This window comes from Arachis stenosperma, chromosome 9 (assembly GCF_014773155.1).
Source record: "Arachis stenosperma cultivar V10309 chromosome 9, arast.V10309.gnm1.PFL2, whole genome shotgun sequence".
Lineage (NCBI taxonomy): Eukaryota > Viridiplantae > Streptophyta > Magnoliopsida > Fabales > Fabaceae > Arachis > Arachis stenosperma.
This window is the reverse complement of record NC_080385.1, coordinates 45,398,361-45,425,686: the sequence shown is the minus strand read 5'-3', so window position 1 is coordinate 45,425,686 and position 27,326 is coordinate 45,398,361. Positions and strand designations below refer to the sequence as shown.

Here is a 27,326-nt window from a genome sequence, read left to right as displayed (position 1 = left end):
TTTAAAAAATTTTTTATGCAAAGAAAATATGCAAGACACCAAACTTAGAAATCTTTAATGCATGGACACTATGAATGCAAAAATGCATATGAAAAAAATAAAAGACACACAACAAGAAATCATCAAGATCAAACAAGAAGACTTACCAAGAACAACTTGAAGATCATGAAGAACACTATGAATGCATGGAATTTTCGAAAAAATAATGCATAAATTTTAAAAACATGCAATTGACACCAAACTTAAAAATTGACTCAAGACTCAAATAAGAAACACAAAATATTTTTGGTTTTTATGATTTTACGATTTTTTTTTGTATTTTCTTTTGAATTTTTTTTCGAAAAACATTTTGGAAAAAAGAAAATAAGAAATTCAAAATTTTTAATAAGAATTCCAAGAATCTTTCAATATTTGTCTAAAGACCCAATCCAAGGGTTGGGCATGGCTTAATAGCCAGCCAGCTTTAGAAGATATAAATCAAGCATGCAATAGTTGATATTTCATCCAACTCCATATACATACCCGACCTGTTGACAAGTGGAGGCCTCAATCCAAGGGGGTTTGGATATGGCTTTATAGCCAACCAGGCATCAACATGTTACTTGTGAAACTCTAGAATTCATTCTTAAAAATTTAGAATAACTTTCGAAAATAGATGAGAAATTTTTGAAAGATTTTTGAAATTTTTTTTTTGAAATTAAAACAAAAAGAAAATTACCTAATATGAGCAACAAGATGAACCGTCAGTTGTCCATACTCGAACAATCCCCGGCAACGGCGCCAAAAACTTGGTGGAGGAAATTGTAATCATCAATAATGGCTCTTTGGTATGTGTATCTGTTAACTCAGCACTTTCTTTCCACAACTTCGCTCAACTAACAAGCAAGTGTACTGGGTCGTCCAAGTAATAAACCTTACGTGAGTAAGGGTCGATCCCACAGAGATTGTTGGTATGAAGCAATCTATGGTCATTTTGTAGATCTCAGTCAGGCTGATTCAAATGTGATTGGATTAGATAATTAAAAGATAAATAAAATAGGATAGAAATACTTATGTAAATTAATGGTGGGAATTTCAGATAAGCGTATGGAGATGCTTGTCCCTGTTGAATCTCTGCTTTCCTACTGCTTTCATCCAATCTTTCTTACTCCTTTCCATGGCAAGCTGTATGTAGGGCATCACTGTTGTCAATGGCTACATCCCATCCTCTCAGTGAAAATAGTCCAAATGCTCTGTCACAGCATGGCTAATCATCTGTCGGTTCTCAATCAGGTTGGAATAGAATCCCGTGATTCTTTTGCGTCTGTCACTAACGCCCAGCCTTCAGGAGTTTGAAGCTCGTCACAGTCATTCAATCCCGGAATCCTACTCAGAATACCACAGACAAGGTTAGACTTTCTGGATTCCTATGAATGCCGCCATCAATTCTAGCTTATACCACGAAGATTCTGATCAAGGAATCGAAGAGATATGCGCTCGGTCTAAAGTAGAATGGAAGTGGTTGTCAGTCACGCGCGTTCGTAGGTGAGAATGATGATGAGTGTCACAGATCATCACATTCATCAAGTTGAAGTGCAACGAATATCTTAGAATAGGAATAAATCGAATTGAATAGAAAATAATAGTAATTGCATTGAAACTTGAGGTACAGCAGAGCTCCACACCCTTAATCTATGGTGTGTAGAAACTCCACCGTTGAAAATACATAAGTGATAGGTCCAGGCATGGCCGAATGGCCAGCCCCCAAAACGTGATCAATAGTCTCCTAAGATGAATAATAAAATAAAACTGAGACCAAAGATTTAATGTGGTCAAAAGGACGACTAATACACTAGTAAAAAGTCTTATTTATACTAAACTAGCTACTAGGGTTTACAGGAGTAAGTAATTGATGCATAAATCTATTTCCGGGGCCCACTTAGTGTGTGCTTGGGCTGAGCTTGATCTATCCACGAGCTGAGGCTTCTCTTGGAGTTGAACACCAAGTTGTAACGTGTTTTGGGCGTTTAACTCTGGTTCGTGACGTGTTTCTGGCGTTTGACTCTATAATGCAGCATGGAACTGGCGTTGAGCGCCAGTTTACATTGTCTAATCACGAATAAAGTATAGACTATTATATATTGCTGGAAAGCTCTGGATGTCTACTTTCCAACGCCGTTGAGAGCGCTCCATTTGGTGTTCTGTAGCTCTAAAAAATCTATTTTGAGTACAGGGAGATCAGATTTCAACAGCATCAGCAGTCCTTTGTCAGCCTCCTATCAAAGTTCTGCTCAGGTCCCTCAATTTTAGCCAGAAAATACCTGAAATCATAGCAAAACACACAAACTCATAGTAAAGTCCAGAAATGTGAATTTAGCATAAAAACTAATGAAAACATCCCTAAAAGTAACTAGATCATACTAAAAACTACCTAAAAACAATGCCAAAAAGCGTATAAATTATCCGCTCATCAAGCACATAGTTGATGCTAAAGGGGTATTGCGAGCTCTATTTTGGTGTGATGGAAGAAGCCAATTAGATTATGTATATTTGGAGATGTGCTTGCTTTTGATGCGACATATAAGAAGAATAAGTTGTCTCCGGTAGTAGTATTTTTCGGTGTGAATAATGACAACTAAACAGTGATATTTGGAAGTGCTTTAGTTACTGATGAGAGTAAGGAGGTCTATGTATGGTTATTACAACAACTATTGACAGTTATGAAGGAAAAAGCACTTGTATATGTGATTACAGATGGTGCTCCATCAATGAAGTTTGCAATTGAGGCGGTATTTCCAAATGCCCATCATAGATTATATGCTTGGCACCTCATTCGGAACGCCACAAGTAATGTTGGAAACCCAAAATTCACATTTATGTTTAAGAAGTGTATGCTAGGAGATTATAAGATTAGTGTGTTTGAGCAGAAGTGGTTTGAAATAGTTGAGGAGTTTGGTGTAGCGGAAAAGAATTAGATTATTGACATGCACAAGAAAAGGCATATGTGGGCCATTGCACATATTTGAGGCAAGTTTTTTGCAAGATTTAGGACAACTTCTCGATGCAAAAGTTTGCACTATATTATTACAAAACATGTTAAATCGCAATATAATTTAGTTGATTTCATAAAACATTTTAAGCAGTGTCTTACCTACCTACGATATAAGGAGGTTAAAGCTGACTATGTTTCCATATGTGGTCATCCGGTACTTAAAACAGCTTTGGAACCTCTGGAGATATAAGGAGGTTAAAGCTGACTATGTTTTCATATGTGGTCATCCGGTACTTAAAACAGCTTTGGAACCTCTGGAAAGGTCTGCATCAAATGTCTATACATGAGAGATATTTTTTATATTTCGACCAATGCTTGTTAGGACTGCAAGAATGAAGGTTGTGCAAAATGTGGCATTTGAGTCATTTGTACTTTATACAATATCTAAATATGGAAGTCTAAATAGTTCATAGGAAGTGTCTGTGGATAACGAAATGACAAAATTCAATTGTTCATGCTTAAGGATGGATTCTTTTGGAATTTCGTGTGAGCATATAGTTTGTGTGCTGGTGTTTCTTAACATCCTTGAGCTGCCAAAGTCTCTTGTGTTGACAAGGTGGTCGAAGAATGCCAAGACAAGCACTTTCGATTCAAGCGGCGTTACTTGGGACTCTATAATATTGAGTCAATATGGATGCTTGATGGATTGATGTCGGCAACTGTCCTATGTCGCTAGTCGAAGGCAGGAGAGATTCCACGTTGTTCAAGACACTATTATGAGCCTAATCGAAGATTTCAACAAGATTGAAGATGAACAAAAAAAAGCAAGTTGGTGTTGAAGCTGATGGTTCAGATGATATTTTTCTTAAGAATCCACAAAATTGTAGATTTAAGTGTTGTCAGTGAGAAGGTAAAAAAAACCACAACATACGATGTGGTATTTGTCGCATGGAAGAGCACAATAAAAAATCTTGTCCATTGGCAAAGGACATTCAGTAGACCAATGCAAGTTGTGTAACTTTTCATGGCATAAATGGGAACCCTTTTGAAGAAGGTTTGGATGCAGATGCATAAATGGTAATATTTGGTTTAATGATTTGCGTACCACAAGATGTTAATTATATAATTTTCATTAATAAGAGTGGAGATTGATTGATAGTGTGCTCAATAGAACAGTAAAATAGCAGAATAATAGCAATAATAAATCAACACAATTAGATATAAAACTGAATAATGTGTAGTGAATAAGGAGAGAATCAACAAGAAAAATAGAATAAAGCAGTAACCAATTCTCCCTGTTCGAGTTAGGGATGACTCCACTCAATTACCAAAAATCAATTCCCCTCACCACTACTCCTACCTCCCTTTACATACTCCCAATTATGTTACATAACAACCCAATACCAATGTTTCCCTTCTACGCACCCTTCTCATGCATGGTAGTCTCGCATCCATACTGGAGGTCTCTTATTTCTTTTGCTTTTCACCCCATTTCTATTATTCAGCCCAACTTCTTCCTCAGACTCTGATTCTTGACTCGACCCTTTGTGATTTGGGCCGTCATTCGTATCAACCACTCCCCTGTCGACAATGACCTTGTCCTCAAGGTCTGCATCGGGATACATCTTCACAAGTTCTGTCCAGCTCACCCAAGTAGCTTCTTCCCGGGACACTCCTTGCCATTCCACCAAAACCTGCACCTAATGTTGCTCATCCTCATGCTGCAATACTCGGATATCAATGATTGCCACCTAGTTGGGATCAAAGGGAAGGTTCACAGGGAGTTGGTTTACCCCAACTGCTAATGTAGGATCACCCTTGAATTCCTTCAACATCGAAACATGGAAGACTGGGTGAATGGCACTGTCAGCCGGAAGCTCTAATTTATAAGCCATTGTCCTCACTTGTTATAGAATTTTATAAGGCCCATAGTACCGCTTGCTCAATTTCAAGTTGCCCCGGTTCACCATCGATCCTTGACGATACGGTTGCAGTTTCAGCAATACCCATGCCCCCACTTGAAAATATTTTTCACACCTAAACTTATCAGCCCTACGCTTCATACGTTCTTGAGCCTTGTTGAGCTGATAATGTAATTCCAAGTCCAAAGCCTGCCTCACCTTGAGCATATCATCCACATCTTGCACTGGTGATGACTAATTAACATATTCCGAAATAGTGCAAACAACAAACCCATACAAAGCTTCATAAAGGGACATTTCAATAGTGGAATGGAAGGAAGTGTTGTAGCAATACTTTGCCCACATGAGATACAATGACCATTTGGCTTGATGAGCATGTGTAAAGACGCGTAAATACTGTTCCAATGTTCTATTAACAACTTCCGTCTGCCCGTCCATCTGGGGGTGATACGCAATGCTATACAATAGCCTTGTACCGCAACTCTCAAACAATTGTTTCCAAAAATGGCTAAGAAAAATGGGATCTCTATCTGAGACAATCGATGATGGAAATTCATGGTATCGAACAACACTATTGAGAAATTTCTGTGCAACTACCTTGGCTGTGAACCTCGGTTTCAATGGAGCAACTCGAGCAATTTTACTAAAGTGATACACCACGACCATGACTGTTGTGAAACCTTCGGAGTTGGGTAGTTTAGTGATAAAATCCATGCTAACCCCTTCCCATGGCCTAGCTGGAATCGGTAGTAGTTGTAAGAGCCCTTGAGGACGCGCAGGAATGTATTTTGTGCTCTGGCACTCCATACAGTGTTCGATAAAACGAATGACATCCTTGTGCATTCTTGGCCAGAAAAATGTCTCACTCAACCTCTTATAAGTCTTCAAAATGCCCCATGGCCTGCTATGATGGACGAATGGAACTAATGTAAAAGAGTATCCCTCAAATTAGCATAATTAGGGACCCATATACTGTTCCGATATAGCAAAATCCCATCCTTGTAATCAGAGTGTAGTTCTCCCGCACGAGCCCTATCTTAGAATTGTTGCATTTCTTCACTTTGCTGAGTGGCTCACAGCAGTGTCGGTATGACGGTGGATTGAACTATTGTGAAGGCTTGGAATTGAGTAGCTGGGGCATCCTCATCCCGCCTAGACAATGCATTCGCTGCTTGGTTAAATTTACCTGGTCTAAATTCAATGTCAAATTCATATCAAGCAGCTTAGAAAGGTAATGTTGTTGTTCCAAGGTCAAGATCACTTGCGTTTTAAGTTCTCGCAACCCTTGATGATCCGTCTTGATCACAAACCGCCTTCCCAACAAATAGTGGTGCCACTTTGCTACTGCTTGGGTGACAGCGTACAGTTCTCTCACATATGCTGATGCTTGGGTCAGTCGTGCTCCCAACTTTTTACTGAAGAATGCAATCAGGTGTCCCTCTTGAGACAGAACTGCACCAATCCCTGTGCTCGATGCATCCGTTTCCATGACAAAAGGCTTCAAAAAATTAGGCAAAGTAAGGAGAAGAGTTTGCATCATCAAGTTCTTCAAGTGGGAGAAAGCATGGTCAGCTGCCTCTGTCCATTGAAATGCATTCTTTTTAAGTAGCTCAGTTAGGGGATAAGCAAGTTTGGCATAGTTTGCTACGAAGTTGCGATAATACCTTGTAAGGCCTAAGAACCCTCTTAATTGTTTGACTGATTTAGGTGGAGGCCAAGCCACAATTGCCTCCATTTTTGTCGGATCAATCTTAACCCCTTCTCCTAAAATGACATGGCCGAGATACTGTATTTGCTGCCTCATAAAAGAGCACTTCGATCACTTTGCAAAGAACTGATTCTCTCTTAAAACTTGTAAGGTTTGCGCCAAATGTTCAATATGTTCTTCCTTGGTACGACTATATACCAAGATGTCATCAAAAAACACATCAACAAATCTCCTCAAAAAGGGAAGAAAAAGTTTGTTCATCGTCGCTTGGAATGTAGAGGGCGCATTGGTGAGTCCGAACGGCATTACTACAAATTCATAGTGGCATGTATGAGTTTGAAAGGCTGTTTTGCTAATATCTTGCTCCTTCATTCGAATCTGGTGATACCCACTACATACATCAATTTTTGAAAAATATATAGCACTATGTGATTCATCTAAAATTTCTTCAATGGTAGGGATGGGAAACTTATCTTTAACTGTAATGAGGTTGAGTGCTCTGTAGTCCACATAAAACCTCCAACCGCCATTCTTCTTCTTTTTTAAGAGCACTGGGTTAAAGAATGCGCTTTGGTTGTCTCGTATCACTCCCATTTGCAACATCTCTGCTACCAATCTCTCCATCTCTTCCTTTTAGAAATGAAGATATTTGTAAGGTCGGATACTGACTGGAATTGCCTCTAGAGTCAAGTGAATAGGGTGGTCTATCTCCCGATGCGGTGGAAGCTTCTTTGGCTCTTCAAAGACTTCACCAAATTTTTGCAGCATGGCACTAATTTTGGCCTCCTTTGGTTCCTCTTCCTGAATCTCCCCAGATTCCACAGCCTCCAAATGAAACAAAGAGGCAATCACCTTACTATCATTAAGCTTTTTGAGCTCTCGAAAATTCAACCCTACCTCCCTCAGTAACTTTTCAGCCCGAAAGATCACCCAAGTCCCATCAACCTTAAACTTTACAAAGAGCTAGAGATAATTGATTATAATGGTTCCTAACTTCATCATCCAGTGGACTCCGAGAACGTCGTCGGCCCCTTTCAAATCCAACAAATAGGCGTCAATAGCAAATTCATATCCCTGCACCCTGAGAGAGAAATCCTTGCATTTAGCCACGCAAGAAATAGAATCCTCATTGCCTACCATGACTTGAAGAGTGGTAGTAGATGAAAGAGGCAAACTCGATTTCTTAGCCACAGAAGTTTTGATGAAGTTGTGGGTACTCCCTCCATCAATTAAGATGGTAAGTGACTTGTTCTCATGTGTACCCAGCACCCTTAAGGTCTTTGGATGGAATTATCCTTTTAACGCATTAAGACTGATTTTTGGAATTGGGTTTTCTTCCTCCTCCCCGTCATCATCAGGGTCCGAGTCCTGGTCCTCTGCCTCTGGTTTCTCTGGTCCCTGTTGCAACTCTCTCAACTCTTCTTCGCCAACAAGCAGCTGAAATGTGGCTTTGCAATAGTGGCCAACATGGTACTTCTCATCACAATAATAGCACAACCCTTTCTCATGGCGTGCACGGATGTCAGCAGTGCTCAACTTCTTGAAGGGTGTTGTGGGTGTAGTGGTTGGCTTGGATGAGGTAGAAGATGGTTGGTGGACGAAATTGTGATCCTCAGAGTTGGTCTCTTTGTATTTGTATGAAATCAAAAATACCCCAAAGAGATCATGGTGTGATGAGTTGGGATCTTAATAATCCTGGGTGTGATCATAACTCCGTTCAACTTAGCCAGCAAGTGTACTGGGTCATCCAAGTAATACCTTACGTGAGTAAGGGTCGATCCCACAGAGATTGTTGGTATGAAGCAAGCTATGATCACCTTGTAAATCTCAGTTAGGCAGATTAAATTGGTTTATGATGAGTTCAAAAATTAATAATAAACAGAAAATAAAATAGGATAGAAATACTTATGTAAATCAATAGTGGGAATTTCAGATAGGCGTGTGGAGATGCTAGAATCCTTTCGAATATCTACTTTCTTATTACTTTCATCCAATCCTTCTTACTCCTTTCCATGGCAAGCTGTATGTAGGACATCACCATCATCAATGGCTACTTTTAATCCTCTCGGGAAAATGGTCCTATGCGCTATCACTGCACGGCTAATCGTCTGGAGGCATCACCCTTGTTGATAGCTACATCCTATCCTCTCAGTGAAAATGGTCCAAATGCTCTGTCACAGCACGGCTAATCATCTATCGGTTCTCAATCAGGTTGGAGTAGAATCCCTTGATTCTTTTGCATTTGTCATCACACCCAGCCTTCAGGAGTTTGAAGCTCGTCACAGTCATTCAATACCAGAATCCTACTTGGAATACCACAGACAAGGTTAGACTTTCCGGATTCCCGGGATCATACTCGGAATACCACAGACAAGGTTAGACTTTCCGGATCCCCATGAATGCCACCATCTATCTAGCTTATACCACGAAGATTCTGTTGGGGAATCTAAGAGATATGCGCCTGGCCTAAAGTAGAACAGAAGTGGTTGTCAGTCACGTGCGTTCATAGATGAGAATGATGATGAGTGTCACGGATCATCACATTCATCAAGTTGAAGTGCAACATATATCTTGGAATAAGAATAAAAGAGAATTGAATAGAAAATAATAGTAATTGTATTGAAACTTGAGGTATAGCAGAGCTCCACACCCTTAATCTATGGTGTGCAGAAACTCCACCGTTGAAAATACATAAGTGAAAGGTTCAGGCATGGCCGAATGGCCAGCCCCCTCAAACGTGATCAATAGCCTCTTAAGATGAAGAATAAAACAAAACTGAGACCAAAGATGAAACGTGGTTAAAGACCGAATGGTCAAAAGACACTGAATACAATAGTAAAATGTTCTATTTATACTAAACTAGCTACTAGGGTTTACAGAGGTAAGTAATTGATGCATAAATCCACTTCCGGGGCCCACTTGGTGTATGCTTGGGCTGAGCTTGATCTATCCATGAGCTGAGGCTTTTCTTGGAGTTGAACGCCGAGTTATAGCATGTTTCTGGCGTTCAACTCTGGGTTATGACGTGTTTCTGGCGTTTAACTCCAGACAGCAGCATGTACTTGGCGTTGAGCGCCACTTTACGTCGTCAATTCCCGAATAAAGTATGGACTATTATATATTTCTGGAAAGCTCTGGATGTCTACTTTCCAACGCCGTTGAGAGCAGGGAGGTCAGATTGCAACAGCATCAGCAGTCCTTTTGTCAGCCTTTTTCAGAGTTTTGCTCACGTCCCTCAATTTTAGCCAGAAATTACCTGAAATGACAGAAAAACACACAAACTCATAGTAAAGTCCAAAAATATGAATTTAGCATAAAAACTAATGAAAACATCCCTAAAAGTAGCTTGAACTTACTAAAAACTACCTAAAAACAATGCCAAAAAGCGTATAAATTATCCGCTCATCACAACACCAAACTTAAATTGTTGCTTGTCCCCAAGCAATTGAAAATCAAATAGGATAAAAAGAAGAGAATATACTATAAATTCCAAAATATCAATGACTATTAATTATAATTAGATGAGCGGGACTTGTAGCTTTTTGCTTCTGAACAGTTTTGGCATCTCACTTTTTCCTTTGAAGTTTAGAATGATTGGCTTCTCTAGGAACTTAGATTTTCGGATAGTGTTATTGACTTTCCTAGTTAAGCATGTTGATTCTTGAACACAGCTACTTATGAGTCTTGGCCGTGGCCCTAAGCATTTTGTTTTCCAGTATTACCACCGGATACATAAATGCCACAGACACATGACTGGGTGAACCTTTTTAGATTGTGACTCAACTTTGCTAGAGTCCCCAGTTAGAGGTGTCCAGAGCTCTTAAGCACACTCCTTTGCTTTGGATCCTTTTTACCCTTGCCTTTTGGTTTTAAGGGCTATTGGCTTTTTCTGCTTGCTTTTTCTTTTTCTTTCTATATTTTTTTCGCCACCTCTCTTTTTTTTTCGCAAGCTTTTGTTTTTCACTGCTTTTTCTTGCTTCAAGAATCAATTTCATGATTTTTCGGATCATCAATAACATTTCTCTTTGTTCATCATTCTTTCAAGAGCCAACAGTTTTAACATTCATAAACAACAAAATAAAAAATATGCACTGTTCAATCATTCATTCAGAAAACAAAAAGTATTGTCACAATATCAATATAATTAAACTAAATTCAAGGATAAATTCAAAATTCATGTACTTCTTGTTCTTTTGAATTAAAAACATTTTTCATTTAAGAGAGGTGAAGGATTAATGGATTTTATTCATAGCCTTAAGACATGGTTACTACATACTAATGATCATGAAGTAGAGACACAAAATATAGATAAACATAACATAGAAACCGAAAAACAGAAAGAAATAAGAACAAGGAATGAATCCACCTTGGTGGCGTCTTCTTCTTGAAGGACCAACAATGTCCTTAAGCTCTTCTATGTCCCTTCCTTGCCTTTGTTGCTCCTCCCTCATTGCTCTTTGATCTTCTCTTATTTCATGGAGAATGATGGAGTGCTCATGATGTTCCACCCTTAATTGTTCCACATTGTGGCTCAAATCTTCTAAGGAAGTGTTGAGTTGTTCCCAATAGTTGTTGGGAGAAAAGTGCATCCCTTGAGACATCTCAGAGATTTCTTGATGATGAGCTTCCTCATGCATCTCTTGAGAACCGTGGAGGGTCTCTCTTACTTGCTCCATCCTCTTCTTGGTGATGGGCTTATCCTCTTCAATGGAGATGTCTCCTTCTATGATAACTCCAGCTGAGTAACATAGATGGCAAATAAGGTGAGGAAAAGCTAGCCTTGCCATGGTGGATGGCTTTTCGGCTATTTTGTAAAATTCATTGGAGATGACTTCATGAACTTCTACTTCCTCTCCAATCATGATGCTATGAATCATGATGGCCCGATCCACAGTAACTTCGGATCGGTTGCTAGTGGGAATGATGGAGCGTTGAATGAACTCCAACCATCCTCTAGCCACAGGCTTGAGGTCCAGTCTTCTTAGTTGAACTGGCTTGCCTTTGGAGTCTCTTTCTATTGAGCTCCTTCCACACATATGTCCATAAGGACTTGGTCCAACCTTTGATTAAAGTTGACCCTTCTAGTGTAGGGGCGTACATCTTCTTGCATCATGGGCAAGTGGAACGCCAATCTCACATTCTCCGGACTAAAATCTAAGTATTTCCCCCGAACCATTGTGAGATAATTCTTTGGACTCGGGTTCATACTTTGATCATGGTTCCTAGTGATCCATGCATTGGCATAGAACTCTTGAACCATTAAGATTCCGACTTGTTGCATGGGGTTGGTTAGGACATCCCAACCTCTTCTTCGGATCTCATGTCGGATCTCCAGATACTCATTTTTCTTGAGCTTGAAAGGGACCTCAGGGATCACCTTCTTCTTTGCCACATCATAGAAGTGGTCTTGATGGCTTTTGGAGATGAATCTTTCCATCTCCCATGACTCGGAGGTGGAAGCTTTTGTCTTCCCTTTTCCTTTTCTAGAGGATTCTCCAGCCTTAGGTGCCATTGATGGTAATGGAAAAACAAAAAGCTTATGCTTTTACGACACCAAACTTAAAATATTGCTCGCCCTCGAGCAAGTAAAGAAAGAAGAGAAGAAGAAGAAAAAGAAAATATTGAGGAGAAGGGAGAGATGGTGTTTCGGCCAAGGTATAGAAGAGGGGGTTGTGTTGTGTGAAAATGAAGTGGAATGGAGGGGTTTATATAGGGAAAGGGGAGAGGGTAGGTTCGGCCATTTAGGGTGGGATTGGGTGGGAAAATGTTTTTGAATTTTGAGGGTAGGTGGGGTGTATGGGGAAGAGTGGATGGATGTGAGTGGTGAATGGGGTAATTGGGAAGAGAGATTGAGGTGATTGGTGAAGGGTTTTGGGAAGTGTGACATGGGGAAGAGTGTTATAGGATTAGGAGGTAAGGTGGGAATATGTTAGGTGGGGATCCTGTGGGGTCCACAAATCCTGAGGTGATCCTGTGGGGTCCACAGATCCTGAGGTGTCAAGGAATTCCATCCCTGCACCAAATAGGCATGTAAAATGCCTTTGCATATGATGAGCGGATAATTTGTACGCTTTTTGGCATTGTTTTTAGTATGTTTTTAGTAGTTTGAGTTGAGTTTTTAGTATATTTTTATTAGTTTTTAGTTAAAATTCACTTTTCTGGACTTTACTATGAGTTTGTGTGTTTTTTTGTGATTTCAGGTATTTTTTGGCTGAAATTGAGGGACCTGAGCAAAGATCGATCCAGAGACTGAAAAGGACTGCAGATGCTGTTGGATTCTGACCTCCCTAGACTCGAAGAGGATTTTCTGGAGCTACAGAAGCCCAATTGGCGCGATCTCAATGGCGTTGGAAAGTAGACATCCTGGGCTTTCCAGCAATATATGATAGTCCATACTTTGCCCAAGATTTGATGGCCCAAACCGGCGTTCAAAGTCACCTTCAGAATTCCCAGCGTTAAACACCGGAACTGGCACCTAAATGGGAGTTAAACGCCCAAACTGGCATAAAAGCTGGCGTTTAACTCCAAGAAGAGTCTCTACACGAAAATGCTTCATTGCTCAGCCCAAGCACACACCAAGTGGGCCCGGAAGTGGATTTTTATGTCATTTACTCATCTCTGTACACCCTAGGCTACTAGTTTTCTATATATAGGACCTTTTACTATTGTATTTTCATCTTCTGATCTTTGGACATCTAGTTCTTAGATCATTGGGAGGCTGGCCTCACGGCCATGCCTAGACCTTGTTCTTATGTATTTTCAACGGTGGAGTTTCCACACACCATAGATTAAGGTGTGGAGCTCTGCTGTACCTCGAGTATTAATGCAATTACTATTGTTCTTTTATTCAATTCCGCGTGTTCTTGTTCTAAGATATTCATTCGCACTCAAGAACTTGATGAATGTGATGATTATGTGACGCTCATCATCATTCTCACTCATGAACAAAGTGACTGACAACCACTCTTGTTCCACAAGCAAACGAGGCTCTAATGTTTATCTCTTGGATTCCTGATACACGATGCATGGTTGATCGCCTGACAACCGAGTGCTCGCCTGACAAACGAGCCAGCCATTCCGTGAGATCAGAGTCTTCGTGGTATAGGCAAGAACTGATGGCGGCATTCAATAGAATCCGGAAGGTCTAACCTTGTCTGTGGTATTCTGAGTAGGATTCAATGATTGAATGACTGTGACGTGCTTCAAACTCCTGAGGGTGGGGCGTTAGTGACAGACGCAAAAGAATCACTGGATTCTATTCCTGCCTGATTGAGAACCGACAGATGGATAGCCGTGCCGTGATAGGGTGCGTTAAACATTTCCAATGAGAGGATGGGAGGTAGCCACTGACAACGGTGAAACCCTTGCATAAGCTTGCCATGGAAAGGAGTAAGAAGGATTGGATGAAGACAGTAGGAAAGCAGAGAGACGGAAGGGAAAGCATCTTCATACGCTTATCTGAAGCTCTGACCAATGATATACATAAGTATCTCTATCTTTATCTTTATGTTTTATTCATCATCTATACCCATTTGAGTCTGCCTGACTAAGATTTACAAGGTGACCATAGCTTGCTTCATACCAACAATCTCCGTGGGATCGACCCTTACTCGCGTAAGGTTTATTACTTGGACGACCCAGTGCACTTGCTGGTTAGTTGTGCGAAGTTGTTGTGATCACAATTTCGTGCACCAAGTTTTTGGCGCCGTTGCCAGGGATTGTTTCGTGTATGGACAACTGACGGTTCATCTTGTTGCTTAGATTAGGTATTTTTTTTTCAGAGTTCTTAAGAATGAATTCTAGAGTTTCATGATGATCTGTTGAAGTCTGGCTGGCTGTGAAGCCATGTCTAATCTTATTGGACCGAGGTTTCAACTGATCATCACAAGAGCTTGTTGATTTCTATCAATCTTGCTGTTGGAGCAATGATCTGCTAAGGCTTGGCTGGCCATTGGCCATGTCTAGTGTTTTGGACCGAAGCTTTCTTTGAAAGCTTGGCTGGCTGTGAAGCCATGTCTAATTCCTGGACCGGAGTCTTAGACTAGCATTGCAATGATTCCTGGAATCCAAATTAAGAATTCTGAAACCTTTATTTTCTATTTTCATATAATTTTCGAAAAACCAAAAAAAAATTACAAAGTCATAAAAAACAAAAAAATATTTTATGTTTCTTGTTTGAGTCTAGTGTCTAATTTTAAGTTTGGTGTCTTGCATGCATTGTTTATTTGATCTTGGTTCTATTTTCAAGTCAATAGTACAGGGAACTGAAGATTCAGAACATGCAGCAGAGGAATTACACAGAAAAAGCTGGGCGTTCAAAACGCCCAGTGAAGAAGGACAGACTGGCGTTTAAACGCCAGCCAGGGTGCCTGGTTGGGCGTTTAACGCCCAAAAAGGTAGTGCATTGGGCGTTAAACGCCAGAATGTGCACCATTCTGGGCGTTTAATGCCAGGATGGCACAAGGGGGAGGATTTTGTTTTCGAATCAATTTTTTTTCAAGTTTTCAAAGTTTTTCAAAATCAAATCTTTTTCAAATCATATCTTTTCAATCAAATGTTTTCAAAATCAATTTCTTTCCTTTTTCAAAGATACTTGCTAACAATTAATGATTTGATTGAACAATTCAAGTATGTTGCCTTTTCTGTTGAGAAAGGTTTAATGTCTGAATCATATCTTTTCTTGTTAGGCAAGTCATTAATTTTTAAAATCAAATCTTTTTAAAATGTTTTTCAAATCATATCTTCTCAATCACATCTTTTTAAAAGCATAACTTTTCAATCATATCTTTTTAATCACATCTTTTTCAAAATAGTTTTCAATAATATCTTTTTAATTTCTAATTTCAAAATCTTTTTCAAAAATTACTTGATTTCTTTCCCACTCTTGATTTTCGAAAATTAATTAAAGTTTTTCAAAAAAATGTTTTCAAAATATTTCACTTAATTTTCGAAAATTTCTTCCTCTCTTCCCACATCCTTCTATTTATGGAGTACCACTCCTTCTCAGTGCACAATTCGAACTCTATCTAATTAAGTTCGAATTCTTCTGCCTCTTCCTTCTATTTTTCTTTTCCTCTGACACCTCAAGGAATCTCTATACTGTGACATAGAGGATTCCACATTTTCTTGTTCTCTTCTCTTTCATATGAGCAGGAACAAAGACAAAGGCATTCTTGTTGAAGCTGACCCTGAACCTGAAAGGACCTTGAAGCGAAAGCTAAGAGAAGCTAAGGCACAATTCTCTGTAGAGGACCTAACAGAAATCTTCAAAGAAGAAGAAGACATGGCAGCCAAAAACAACAACAATGCAAACAATGCAAGGAAGGTGCTGGGTGACTTTACTGCACCTACTCCCGACTTCTATGGGAGAAGCATCTCTATCCCTGCCATTGGAGCAAACAACTTTGAGCTTAAGCCTCAATTAGTTTCTCTAATGCAACAGAATTGCAAGTTCCATGGACTTCCATTGGAAGATCCTCATCAGTTCTTAGCTGAATTCTTGCAAATCTGTGACACTGTCAAGACTAATAGGGTTGACCCTGAGGTCTACAGACTTATGCTATTCCCTTTTGCTGTAAGAGACAGAGCTAGGACATGGTTGGACTCACAACCTAAAGAAAGCCTGGACTCATGGGAAAAGCTAGTCAATGCCTTCTTGGCAAAGTTCTTTCCACCTCAAAAATTGAGTAAGCTTAGAGTGGAAGTCCAAACCTTCAGACAGAAGGATGGAGAATCCCTCTATGAAGCTTGGGAAAGATACAAACAATTGATCAGAAAATGTCCATCTGACATGCTTTCTGAATGGAGCATCATAGGTATTTTCTATGATGGTCTCTCTGAACTATCCAAGATGTCTTTGGATAGCTCTGCTGGAGGATCTCTTCATCTGAAGAAGACGCCTACAGAAGCTCAAGAGCTAATTGAAATGGTTGCAAACAACCAATTCATGTACACTTCTGAAAGGAATCCTGTGAACAATGGGACAAGTCAGAAGAAAGGAGTTCTTGAGATTGATACTCTGAATGCCATTCTGGCTCAGAACAAGATATTGACTTAACAAGTCAATTTGATTTCTCAAAGTCTGTCTGGAATGCAAAATGCACCAAGCAGAACTAAGGATGCTTCATCTGAGGAAGAAGCTTATGATCCTGAGAACCCTTCAATGGAAGAGGTGAATTACCTGGGAGAACCCTATGGAAACACCTATAATTCTTCATGGAGAAATCATCCAAATTTCTCATGGAAGAATCAAGAGAGACCTCAACAAGGTTTCAATAACAATAATGGTAGAAGAAACAGGTTTAGCAATGGCAAGCCTTTTCCATCATCCTCTCAGCAACAGACAGAGAGTTCTAAGCAGAACACCTCTGACTTAGCAACCATGGTCTCTGATCTAATCAAAACCACTCAAAGTTTCATGACTGAAACAAGATCCTCCATTAGGAATTTGGAGGCACAAGTGGGACAGCTGAGCAAGAAAGTTACTGAACTCCCTCCTAGTACTCTCCCAAGCAATACAGAAGAAAATCCAAAGGGAGAGTGCAAGGCCATCAACATGGCTGAATTTGGAGAGGAAGGAGAGGAAGTGAACGCCACTAAGGAAGACCTCAATGGGCGTGCACTGACCTCCAATGAGTTCCCTAATGAGGAACCATGGGAATCTGAGGCTCAAAATGAGACCATAGAGATTCCACTGGACTTACTTCTGCCTTTCATGAGCTCTGATGAGTATTCTTCCTCTGAAGAGGATGAGTATGTCACTGAAGAGCAAGTTGCTAAATACCTTGGAGCAATCATGAAGCTAAATGACAAGTTATTTGGAAATGAGACTTGGGAGGACGAACCCCCTTTGCTCACCAAAGAACTGGATGACTTGTCTAGGCAGAAATTACCTCAAAAGAGACAAGACCCTGGGAAGTTTTCACTACCTTGTACCATAGGCACCATGACCTTCAAGAAGGCTCTGTGTGACTTAGGGTCAAGTGTAAACCTCATGCCTCTCTCTGTAATGAAGAAGCTAGGGATCTTTGAGGTGCAAGCTGCAAGAATCTCACTAGAGATGGCAGACAATTCAAGAAAACAAGCTTATGGACTTGTAGAGGATGTTCTGGTAAAAGTTGAAGACCATTACATCCCTACTGATTTCATAGTCCTAGAGACTGGGAAATGCATGGATGAATCTATCATCCTTGGCAGACCCTTCCTAGCCACAGCAAAGGCTGTGATTGATGTTGATGGAGGTGAACTGATCATTCAAGTGAATGAAGAATCCTTTGTGTTTAAGGCTCAAGGATACCCCTCTGTCACCATGGAGAGGAAGCATGAAGAACTTCTCTCAAATCAGAGTCAAGCAGAGCCCTCACAGTCAAACTCTAAGTTTGGTGTTGGGAGGCCACAACCAAACTCTAAGTTTGGTGTTGAACCCCCACATTCAAACTCTAAGTTTGGTGTTGGGAGGTTCCAACATTGCTCTGAGTATCTGTGAAGCTCCATGAGAGCCCTCTGTCAAGCTACTGACATTAAAGAAGCGCTTGTTGGGAGGCAACCCGATGTTATATTTTATCTACTTTCTTTTGTTATTTTATGTTTTTTTGTAGGTTGATGATCATAAGAAGTCACAAAATCAATTGAAAAAGCAAAAACAGAATAAAAAATAGGAAGAAAAACAGCACACCCTGGAGAAAGAACCTACTGGCGTTTAAACGCCAGTAAGGCTAGCAGGTGGGCGTTTAACGCCCAGTCTGGCACCATTCTGGGCGTTTAACGCCAGAAAGGGGCACCAGACTGGCGTTAAACGCCAGGAAAGGGCAAGAACCTGGCGTTAAACGCCAGAAATGGGCACCAGCCCGGCGTTTAACGCCAGAATTGGCTCAAAACGTGGTTTTTCATGCCATTTGGTGCAGGGATGACTTTTCCTTGACACCTCAGGATCTGTGGACCCCACAGGATCCTCACCAACCCCACCACTCTCTCTTCTTCTTCACCCATTCACCAATCACCTCAATACCTCTTCCCCAAAAACCCTTCACCTATCAAATCCCATCTTCTCTTCACCACTCACATCCATCCTTCATAAAACCCCACCTACCTCACCCTTCAAATTCAAACCACTTTCCCTCCCAAACCCACCCATACATAACCGAACCATGAGCCCCTCCTCTCCTATATAAACCCTTCTTCACTCCTTCATTTTCTCACAACCTAAACACCACTTCTCACCCTATTTGGCCGAACACAAAGCCATTCCCTTCTTCCTCATTTCTTCTTCTTCTACTCTCTTCTTTCTTCTTTTGCTCGAGGACGAGCAAACCTTTTAAGTTTGGTGTGGTAAAAGCATTGCTTTTTGTTTTTCCATAACCATTTATGGCATCCAAGGCCGGAGAAACCTCTAGAAAGAGGAAAGGGAAGGCAAAAGCTTCCACCTCCGAGTCATGGGAGATGGAGAGATTCATCTCAAGGGTGCATCAAGACCACTTCTATGAAGTTGTGGCCTTGAAGAAGGTGATCCCCGAGGTCCCTTTCTCACTCAAAAAGAGTGAATATCCGGAGATCCGACATGAGATTCGAAGAAGAGGTTGGGAAGTTCTCACCAACCCCATTCAACAAGTCGGAATCTTGATGGTTCAAGAGTTCTATGCCAATGCATGGATCACCAAGAGCCATGATCAAAGTGTGAACCCGAACCCAAAGAATTGGCTTACTATGGTTCGGGGGAAATACTTGGATTTTAGTCCGGAAAATGTAAGGATGGCATTCAACTTGCCTATGATGCAAGGAGATGAACATCCTTACACAAGAAGGGTCAACTTTGATCAAAGGTTGGACCAAGTCCTCACTGACATTTGTGAAGAGGGCGCCCAATGGAAGAGAGATTCAAGAGGGAAGCCAGTTCAATTAAGGAGGCATGACCTCAAGCCCGTGGTTAGAGGATGGTTGGAGTTCATTCAACGCTCAATCATTCCCACTAGTAACCGGTCCGAAGTTACTCTAGACCGGGCCATCATGATTCATAGCATCATGATTGGAGAAGAAGTGGAAGTTCATGAGGTTATAGCCCAAGAACTTTATAAGGTGGCGGACAAGTCCTCTACCTTGGCAAGGTTAGCCTTTCCTCACCTCATTTGTCACCTCTGTTATTCAGTTGGAGTTGACATAGAGGGAGACATCCCCATTGATGAGGACAAGCCCATTACTAAGAAGAGAATGGAGCAAACAAGAGACCCCTCTCATCATGAGATCCCTGAGATGCCTCAAGGGATGCATTTTCCTCCACAAGACTATTGGGAGCAACTAAACACCTCCCTAGGAGAACTGAGTTCCAACATGGGACAACTAAGGGTGGAGCACCAAGAACATTCCATCCTCCTCCATGAAATCAGAGAAGATCAAAGAATCATGAGAGAGGAGCAACAAAGACAAGGAAGAGACATTGAGGAGCTCAAGCACTCCATAAGACCTTCAAGAGGAAGAACAAGCCGCCATCACTAAGGTGGACCCGTTCTTTAATCTCCTTGTTCTTTATTTTCTTGTTTTTCGAAAATTTATGCTTTATGTTTGTCCATGTTTGTGTCTTATGATCATTAGTGTCTTAGTGTCTATGCCTTAAAGTTATGAATGTCCTATGAATCCATCACCTTTCTTAAATAAACAATGTTCTTAATTGAAAAAGAGAAGAATTGCATGAATTTTGAATTTTATAACAGATTGATTATTTTGATGTGGTGGCAACACTTTTGTTTTCTGAATGTATGCTTGAACAGTGCATATGTCTTTTGAATTTGTGGTTCATGAATGTTGGCTCTTGAAAGAATGATGAAAAAGGAGACATGTTACTGAGGATCTGAAAAATCATAAAAATGATTCTTGAAGCAAGAAAAAGCAGTGAATACAAAAAAAAAACGAAAAAAAAAGGGAAGGAGAAAAACGAAAAAAAAGGGAAAGAGAAAAAGAAAGAAAAAGAAAGAAATAAAGTTGTGATTCAAGGCAAAAAGAGTGTGCTTAAGAACCCTGGACACCTCTAATTGGGGACTTTAGCAAAGCTGAGTCACAATCTGAAAAGGTTCACCCAATTATGTGTCTGTGGCATGTATGTATCCGGTGGTAATACTGGAAGACAGAGTGCTTTGGGCCACGGCCAAGACTCAATAAGTAGCTGTGTTCAAGAATCATCATACTTAACTAGGAGAATCAATAACACTATCTGGATTCTGAGTTCCTAAAGAAGCCAATCATTCTGAATTTCAAAGGATAGAGTGAGATGCCAAAACTATTCAGAGGCAAAAAGCTAAAAGTCCCGCTCATCTAATTGATACTGATCTTCATAGATGTTTTTGGAATTCATTGCATATTCTCTTCTTTTTATCCTATTTGATTTTCAGTTGCTTGGGGACAAGCAACAATTTAAGTTTGGTGTTGTGATGAGCGGATAATTTGTACGCTTTTTGGCATTGTTTTTAGTATGTTTTTAGTAGTTTGAGTTGAGTTTTTAGTATATTTTTATTAGTTTTTAGTTAAAATTCACTTTTCTGGACTTTACTATGAGTTTGTGTGTTTTTCTGTGATTTCAGGTATTTTCTGGCTGAAATTGAGGGACCTGAGCAAAGATCTGATCCAGAGACTGAAAAGGACTGCAGATGCTGTTGGATTCTGACCTCCCTGCACTCGAAGAGGATTTTCTGGAGCTACAGAAGCCCAATTGGCGCGCTCTTAACGGCGTTGGAAAGTAGACATCCTGGGCTTTCCAGCAATATATGATAGTCCACACTTTGCCCAAGATTTGATGGCCCAAACCGGCGTTCAAAGTCACCTTCAGAATTCCCAGCGTTAAACGCCGGAACTGGCACCTAAATGGGAGTTAAACGCCCAAACTGGCATAAAAGCTGGCGTTTAACTCCAAGAAGAGTCTCTACACGAAAATGCTTCATTGCTCAGCCCAAGCACACACCAAGTGGGCCCGGAAGTGGATTTTTATGTCATTTACTCATCTCTGTACACCCTAGGCTACTAGTTTTCTATATATAGGACCTTTTACTATTGTATTTTCATCTTCTGATCTTTGGACATCTAGTTCTTAGATCATTGGGAGGCTGGCCTCACGGCCATGCCTAGACCTTGTTCTTATGTATTTTCAACGGTAGAGTTTCTACACACCATAGATTAAGGTGTGGAGCTCTGCTGTACCTCGAGTATTAATGCAATTACTATTGTTCTTCTATTCAATTCCGCGTGTTCTTGTTCTAAGATATTCATTCGCACTCAAGAACTTGATGAATGTGATGATTATGTGACGCTCATCATCATTCTCACTCATGAACAAAGTGACAGACAACCACTCTTGTTCTACAAGCAACCGAGGCTCTAATGTTTATCTCTTGGATTCCTGATACACGATGCATGGTTGATCGCCTGACAACCGAGTGCTCGCCTGACAAACGAGCCAGCCATTCCGTGAGATCAGAGCCTTCGTGGTATAGGCAAGAACTGATGGCGGCATTCAAGAGAATCCGGAAGGTCTAACCTTGTCTGTGGTATTCTGAGTAGGATTCAATGATTGAATGACTGTGACGTGCTTCAAACTCCTGAGGGCGGGGCGTTAGTGACAGACGCAAAAGAATCACTGGATTCTATTCCGGCCTGATTGAGAACCGACAGATGGATAGCCGTGCCGTGACAGGGTGCGTTGAACATTTCCAATGAGAGGATGGGAGGTAGCCACTGACAACGGTGAAACCCTTGCATAAGCTTGCCATGGAAAGGAGTAAGAAGGATTGGATGAAGACAGTAGGAAAGCAGAGAGACGGAAGGGAAAGCATCTTCATACGCTTATCTGAAGCTCTCACCAATGATATACATAAGTATCTCTATCTTTATCTTTATGTTTTATTCATCATCTATACCCATTTGAGTCTGCCTGACTAAGATTTACAAGGTGACCATAGCTTGCTTCATACCAACAATCTCCGTGGGATCGACCCTTACTCGCGTAAGGTTTATTACTTGGACGACCCAGTGCACTTGCTGGTTAGTTGTGCGAAGTTGTTGTGATCACAATTTCGTGCACCAGCATACCATTCTGGCGTTTAAACGCCGAGTGGTGCACGTTCTGGGCGTTCAACGCCCATGTAAAGCATGTTCTGGGCATTCAACGCCCATGTAAAGCATGTTCTGGGCGTTCAACGCCCATATGTAGCATGTTTCTGGCGTTGAACGCCAGTTCTATGCTTGTTACTGGCGTTCAGCGCCAGCTTTTCTCAAGGCACATTCCTGGCGTTCAAACGCCAGAATGTTGCTTGTTTCTGGCGTTCAGCGCCAGATTCATGCTCTGTTCTGGCGTTGAACGCCAGCCAGATGCTTCTTACTGGCGTTGAACGCCAGTCTGTCCTTCCTCCAGGGTGTGATTTTTCTTCTGCTGTTTTTGATTCTGTTTTTAATTTTTATATTTTTTTCGTGACTCCACATGGTCATGTACCTAATAAAACACAAAATAACAATAGAATAAAATAAAATAAAAAATTAGATAAATAAAATTGGGTTGCCTCCCAACAAGCGCTTCTTTAATGTCAATAGCTTGACAGTGGGCTCTCATGGAGCCACAAGGTGATCAGGTCAATGTTGCATAGTCCCAACACCAAACTTAGAGTTTGGATATGGGGTCTTAACACCAAACTTAGAGTTTGGTTGTGGCCTCCCAAAACCAAACTTAGAATTTGACTGTGGGGGCTCTTCTTGACTCTGAACTGAGAGAAGCTCTTCATGCTTACTCTCTTTTGTCACAGAGGGATGGCCATGTGCCTTAAACACAAGGTAGTCCCCATTCAATTGAAGGACTAATTCACCTCTGTTGACATCTATCACAGCTCCTGCTGTGGCTAGGAAAGGTCTTCCAAGGATGATGCATTCATCCTCTTCCATCCTAGTGTCTAAGATTATGAAATCAGCAGGGATGTAAAGGCCTTCAACCTTTACTAACACGTCCTCTACTATTCCATAAGCTTGTCTCAATGACTTGTCTGCCAATTGTAATGAGAACAAGGCAGGTTGTACCTCAATGATCCCCAGCTTCTCCAATACAGAGAGTGGCATAAGATTTATCCCTGACCCTAGATCACATAGAGCTTTTTCAAAGGTCATGGTGCCTATGGTACAAGGTATTAAGAACTTGCCAGGATCTTGTCTCTTTTGAGGTAAAATTTGCTGAATCCAGGTATCCAGTTCACTAATGAGCAAAGGAGGTTCACTTTCCCAAGTCTCATTACCAAACAACTTGGCATTCAGCTTCATGACAGCTCCTAAATATTGAGCAACTTGCTCTCCAGTCACGTCTTCATCCTCTTCAGAGGAAGAATAGTCTTCAGAGCTCATGAATGGCAGAAGGAGGTTTAATGGAATCTCTATGGTCTCTATATGAGCCTCAGATTCCTTTGGATCCTTAATAGGAAACTCCTTCTTGCTTGAGGGACGTCCCAGGAGGTCTTCCTCACTAGGATTTTCGTCCTCCTCCTCCCTTATGCATTCGGCCATATTGATTATGTCAATGGCCTTGCACTCTCCTTTTGGATTCTCTTCTATATTGCTTGGGAGAATACTGGGAGGAGTTTCAATGACTTTCTTACTCAGCTGGCCCACTTGTGCCTCCAGATTTCTGATGGAGGATCTTGTTTCACTCATGAAACTGAAAGTGGCCTTTGACAAATTAGAGACTAGATTGGCTAAATTAGAAGTGTTTTGTTCAGAATTCTCTGTCTGTTGCTGAGAAGATGATGGGAAAGGCTTGCTATTGCTCAGCCTATTGCGTCCACCATTGTTAAAGCCTTGTTGAGGCTTTTATTGATCCTTCCATGAGAATTTGGGATGATTTCTCCATGATGAATTATAGGTGTTTCCATAAGGTTCACCCATGTAATTAACCTCTGCCATTGCAGGGTTCTCAGGATCATAAGCTTCTTAAGAAGCTACCTCTTTATTACTGCTGGATGCATTTTGCCATCCATTCAGATTTTGAGAGATCATGTTGACCTGTTGAGTCAACACTTTGTTCTGAGCCAATATGGCATTCAGAGCATCAATTTCAAGAACTCCTTTCTTCTGAGGTATCCCATTATTCACGGAATTCCTCTCAGAAGTGTACATGAATTGGTTGTTTGCAACCATGTCAATGAGTTCTTGAGCCTCTTCAGGCGTTTTCTTTAGGTGAATAGATCCACCTGCAGAATGGTCCAATGACATTTTCGAAAATTCAGATAGACCATAATAGAATATATCTAATATGGTCCATTCTGAAAACATGTCAGATGGGCACCTTTTGGTCAACTGCTTTTATCTTTCCCAAGCTTCATAGAGGGATTCACCATCTTTTTGTTTGAAGGTCTGAACATCCACTCTAAGCTTGCTCAGCTTTTGAGGAGGAAAGGATTTATCCAAGAAGACTGTGACCAGCTTATCCCAAGAGTCCAGGCTATCCTTAGGTTGTGAATCCAACCATATTCTAGCTCTGTCTCTTACAGCAAAAGGGAAAAGCATGAGTCTGTATACTTCAGGATCAACTCCATTCGTCTTTACAGTCTCACAGATCTGCAAGAACTCAGTTAAAAACTGATAAGGATCTTCAGATGGAAGTCCATAAAACTTGCAATTTTGTTGCATTAAGGCAACTAGCTGAGGTTTCAGCTCAAAGTTGTTAGCTCCAATGGCAGGAATGGAGATGCTTCTTCCACCAAATTTGGATGTTGGCTTTGTGAAGTCACCAAGCATTCTCCTTGCATTATTATTATTTTCGGCTGCCATCTCCTTCTCTTGTTCGAAAATTTCTGAAAGGTTGTTTCTGGATTGTTGTAATTTAGTTTCTCTTAGTTTCCTTTTCAGAGTCCTTTCAGGTTCAGGATCAATTTCAACAAGAGTGCCTTTTTCCCTGTTCCTGCTCATATGAAAGAGAAGAAAACAAGAAAAGAAGAGGAATCCTCTATGTCACAGTATAGAGATTTCTTTGTGTTAGTAGAAGAAGAAAGGGGAGAAGAATGAAGAAGAGTGGGTTCGGATATTTAGGTGAAGAGAGGTGAAGAGAAGTGTTAGTAAATAAATAATTAAATAGAATAAGAGAGAAGAGACAGAAAATTCGAAAATAATTTTTAAAAAGGGTTAGAAATTTTCGAAAATTAGAGATAAGAAATAAGATTAAATTTAAATTAAAACTAATTAATTAATTAAAAAGAATTTTGAAAAAGGGTGAGATATTTTCGAAAATTGAAGAGGGAAAAGTATTTAGGTGGTTTTAAAAAAGATAAGAAACAAACAAAAAGTCAAATAGTTAGTTGAAAAAGATATTAAAATCAAATTTGAGAAGATAAGAAGATAAGAAGTTAGATAAGATATTTTTAAATCAAATTTTGAAAAAGATAAAATTTTTGAAAAAGATATGATAAAAGATAAAAAAGATTTAATTTTTAAAATTAAAATTAATTACTTAACTAACAAGAAACTAAAAGATAGAATTCTAGAATTTAAAGATTGAACATTTCTTAACAAGAAAGTAACAAACTTCAAATTTTTGAATCAATCACATTAATTGTCAGTGAATTTTCGAAAATATGATATAAAGATAAGAAAAAGATTTTGAAAATATTTTGAAAAAGATTTTTGAAATTTTCGAAAAATAGAAAAAAATGAAAAAGATATAATTTTTGAAAAAGATTTTGAAAAGATAAGATTTATAAAATTGAAAATTTGACTTGACTTGTAAGAAACAACTAATTTTGAAAATTTTTGACTAAGTCAACTCAAATTTTCGAAAATTATGAGAAAAATAAGGAAAAGATATATTTTTTTGAATATTTTAATTATGAGAGAGAAAAACACAAACATGACCCAAAACATGAAAATTTTGGATCAAAACACTTAATGCATGCAAGAACACTACGAATGTCAAGATGAACACCAAGAACACTTTGAAGATCATGATGAACATCAAGAACATATTTTTGAAAAATTTTTAATGCAAAGAAAACATGCAAGACACAAAACTTAGAAATCTTTAATGCATGGATTTTAACAAACGAAAAATGCATATGAAAAACAACAAACAACACAAAACAAGAAAACATCAAGATCAAACAAGAAGACTTACCAAGAACAACTTGAAGATCATGAAGAACACTATGAATGCATGGAATTTTCGAAAAATGCAAAAAAAAAATTTTTAAAGCATGCAATTGATACCAAACTTAAAAATTGACTCAAGACTCAAACAAGAAACACAAAATGATTTTGGTTTTTATGATTTTCTGATTTTTTTGTATTTTTATTAATTTTTTTTTCAAAAATAAAGTTTGGAAAAACGAAAAATAAAAGAAAAATTTTGAAAAAGATTTTTGAAAAGAAAATTACCTAATCTGAGCAACAAGATGAACTGTCAGTTGTCCAAACTCGAACAATCCCCGGCAACGGCGCCAAAAACTTGGTGGACGAAATTGTGATCCTCAGAGTTGGTCTCTTTGTATTTGTATGAAATCAAAAATACCCCAAAGAGATCATGGTGTGATGAGTTGGGATCTTAATAATCCCGGGTGTGATCATAACTCCGTTCAACTTAGCCAGCAAGTGTACTGGGTCATCCAAGTAATACCTTACGTGAGTAAGGGTCGATCCCACAGAGATTGTTGGTATGAAGCAAGCTATGATCACCTTGTAAATCTCAGTTAGGCAGATTAAATTGGTTTATGATGAGTTCAAA

At 39.8% G+C, this 27,326-nt stretch overlaps 2 non-coding genes across 2 annotated transcripts; one reads left to right on the top strand and one right to left on the bottom strand.

Annotated features, from left to right (window-relative positions):
* Positions 1–16,289: 16,289 nt before the first annotated feature.
* On the bottom strand, positions 16,290–16,393 carry LOC130952354 (small nucleolar RNA R71). Its single transcript, XR_009074535.1, has one exon. It is a non-coding gene; the product is annotated as a small nucleolar RNA R71 (small nucleolar RNA).
* Positions 16,394–24,884: 8,491 nt separating this feature from the next.
* LOC130952572 (small nucleolar RNA R71) lies at positions 24,885–24,988 on the top strand. Its single transcript, XR_009074752.1, has one exon. It is a non-coding gene; the product is annotated as a small nucleolar RNA R71 (small nucleolar RNA).
* Positions 24,989–27,326: the final 2,338 nt, after the last annotated feature.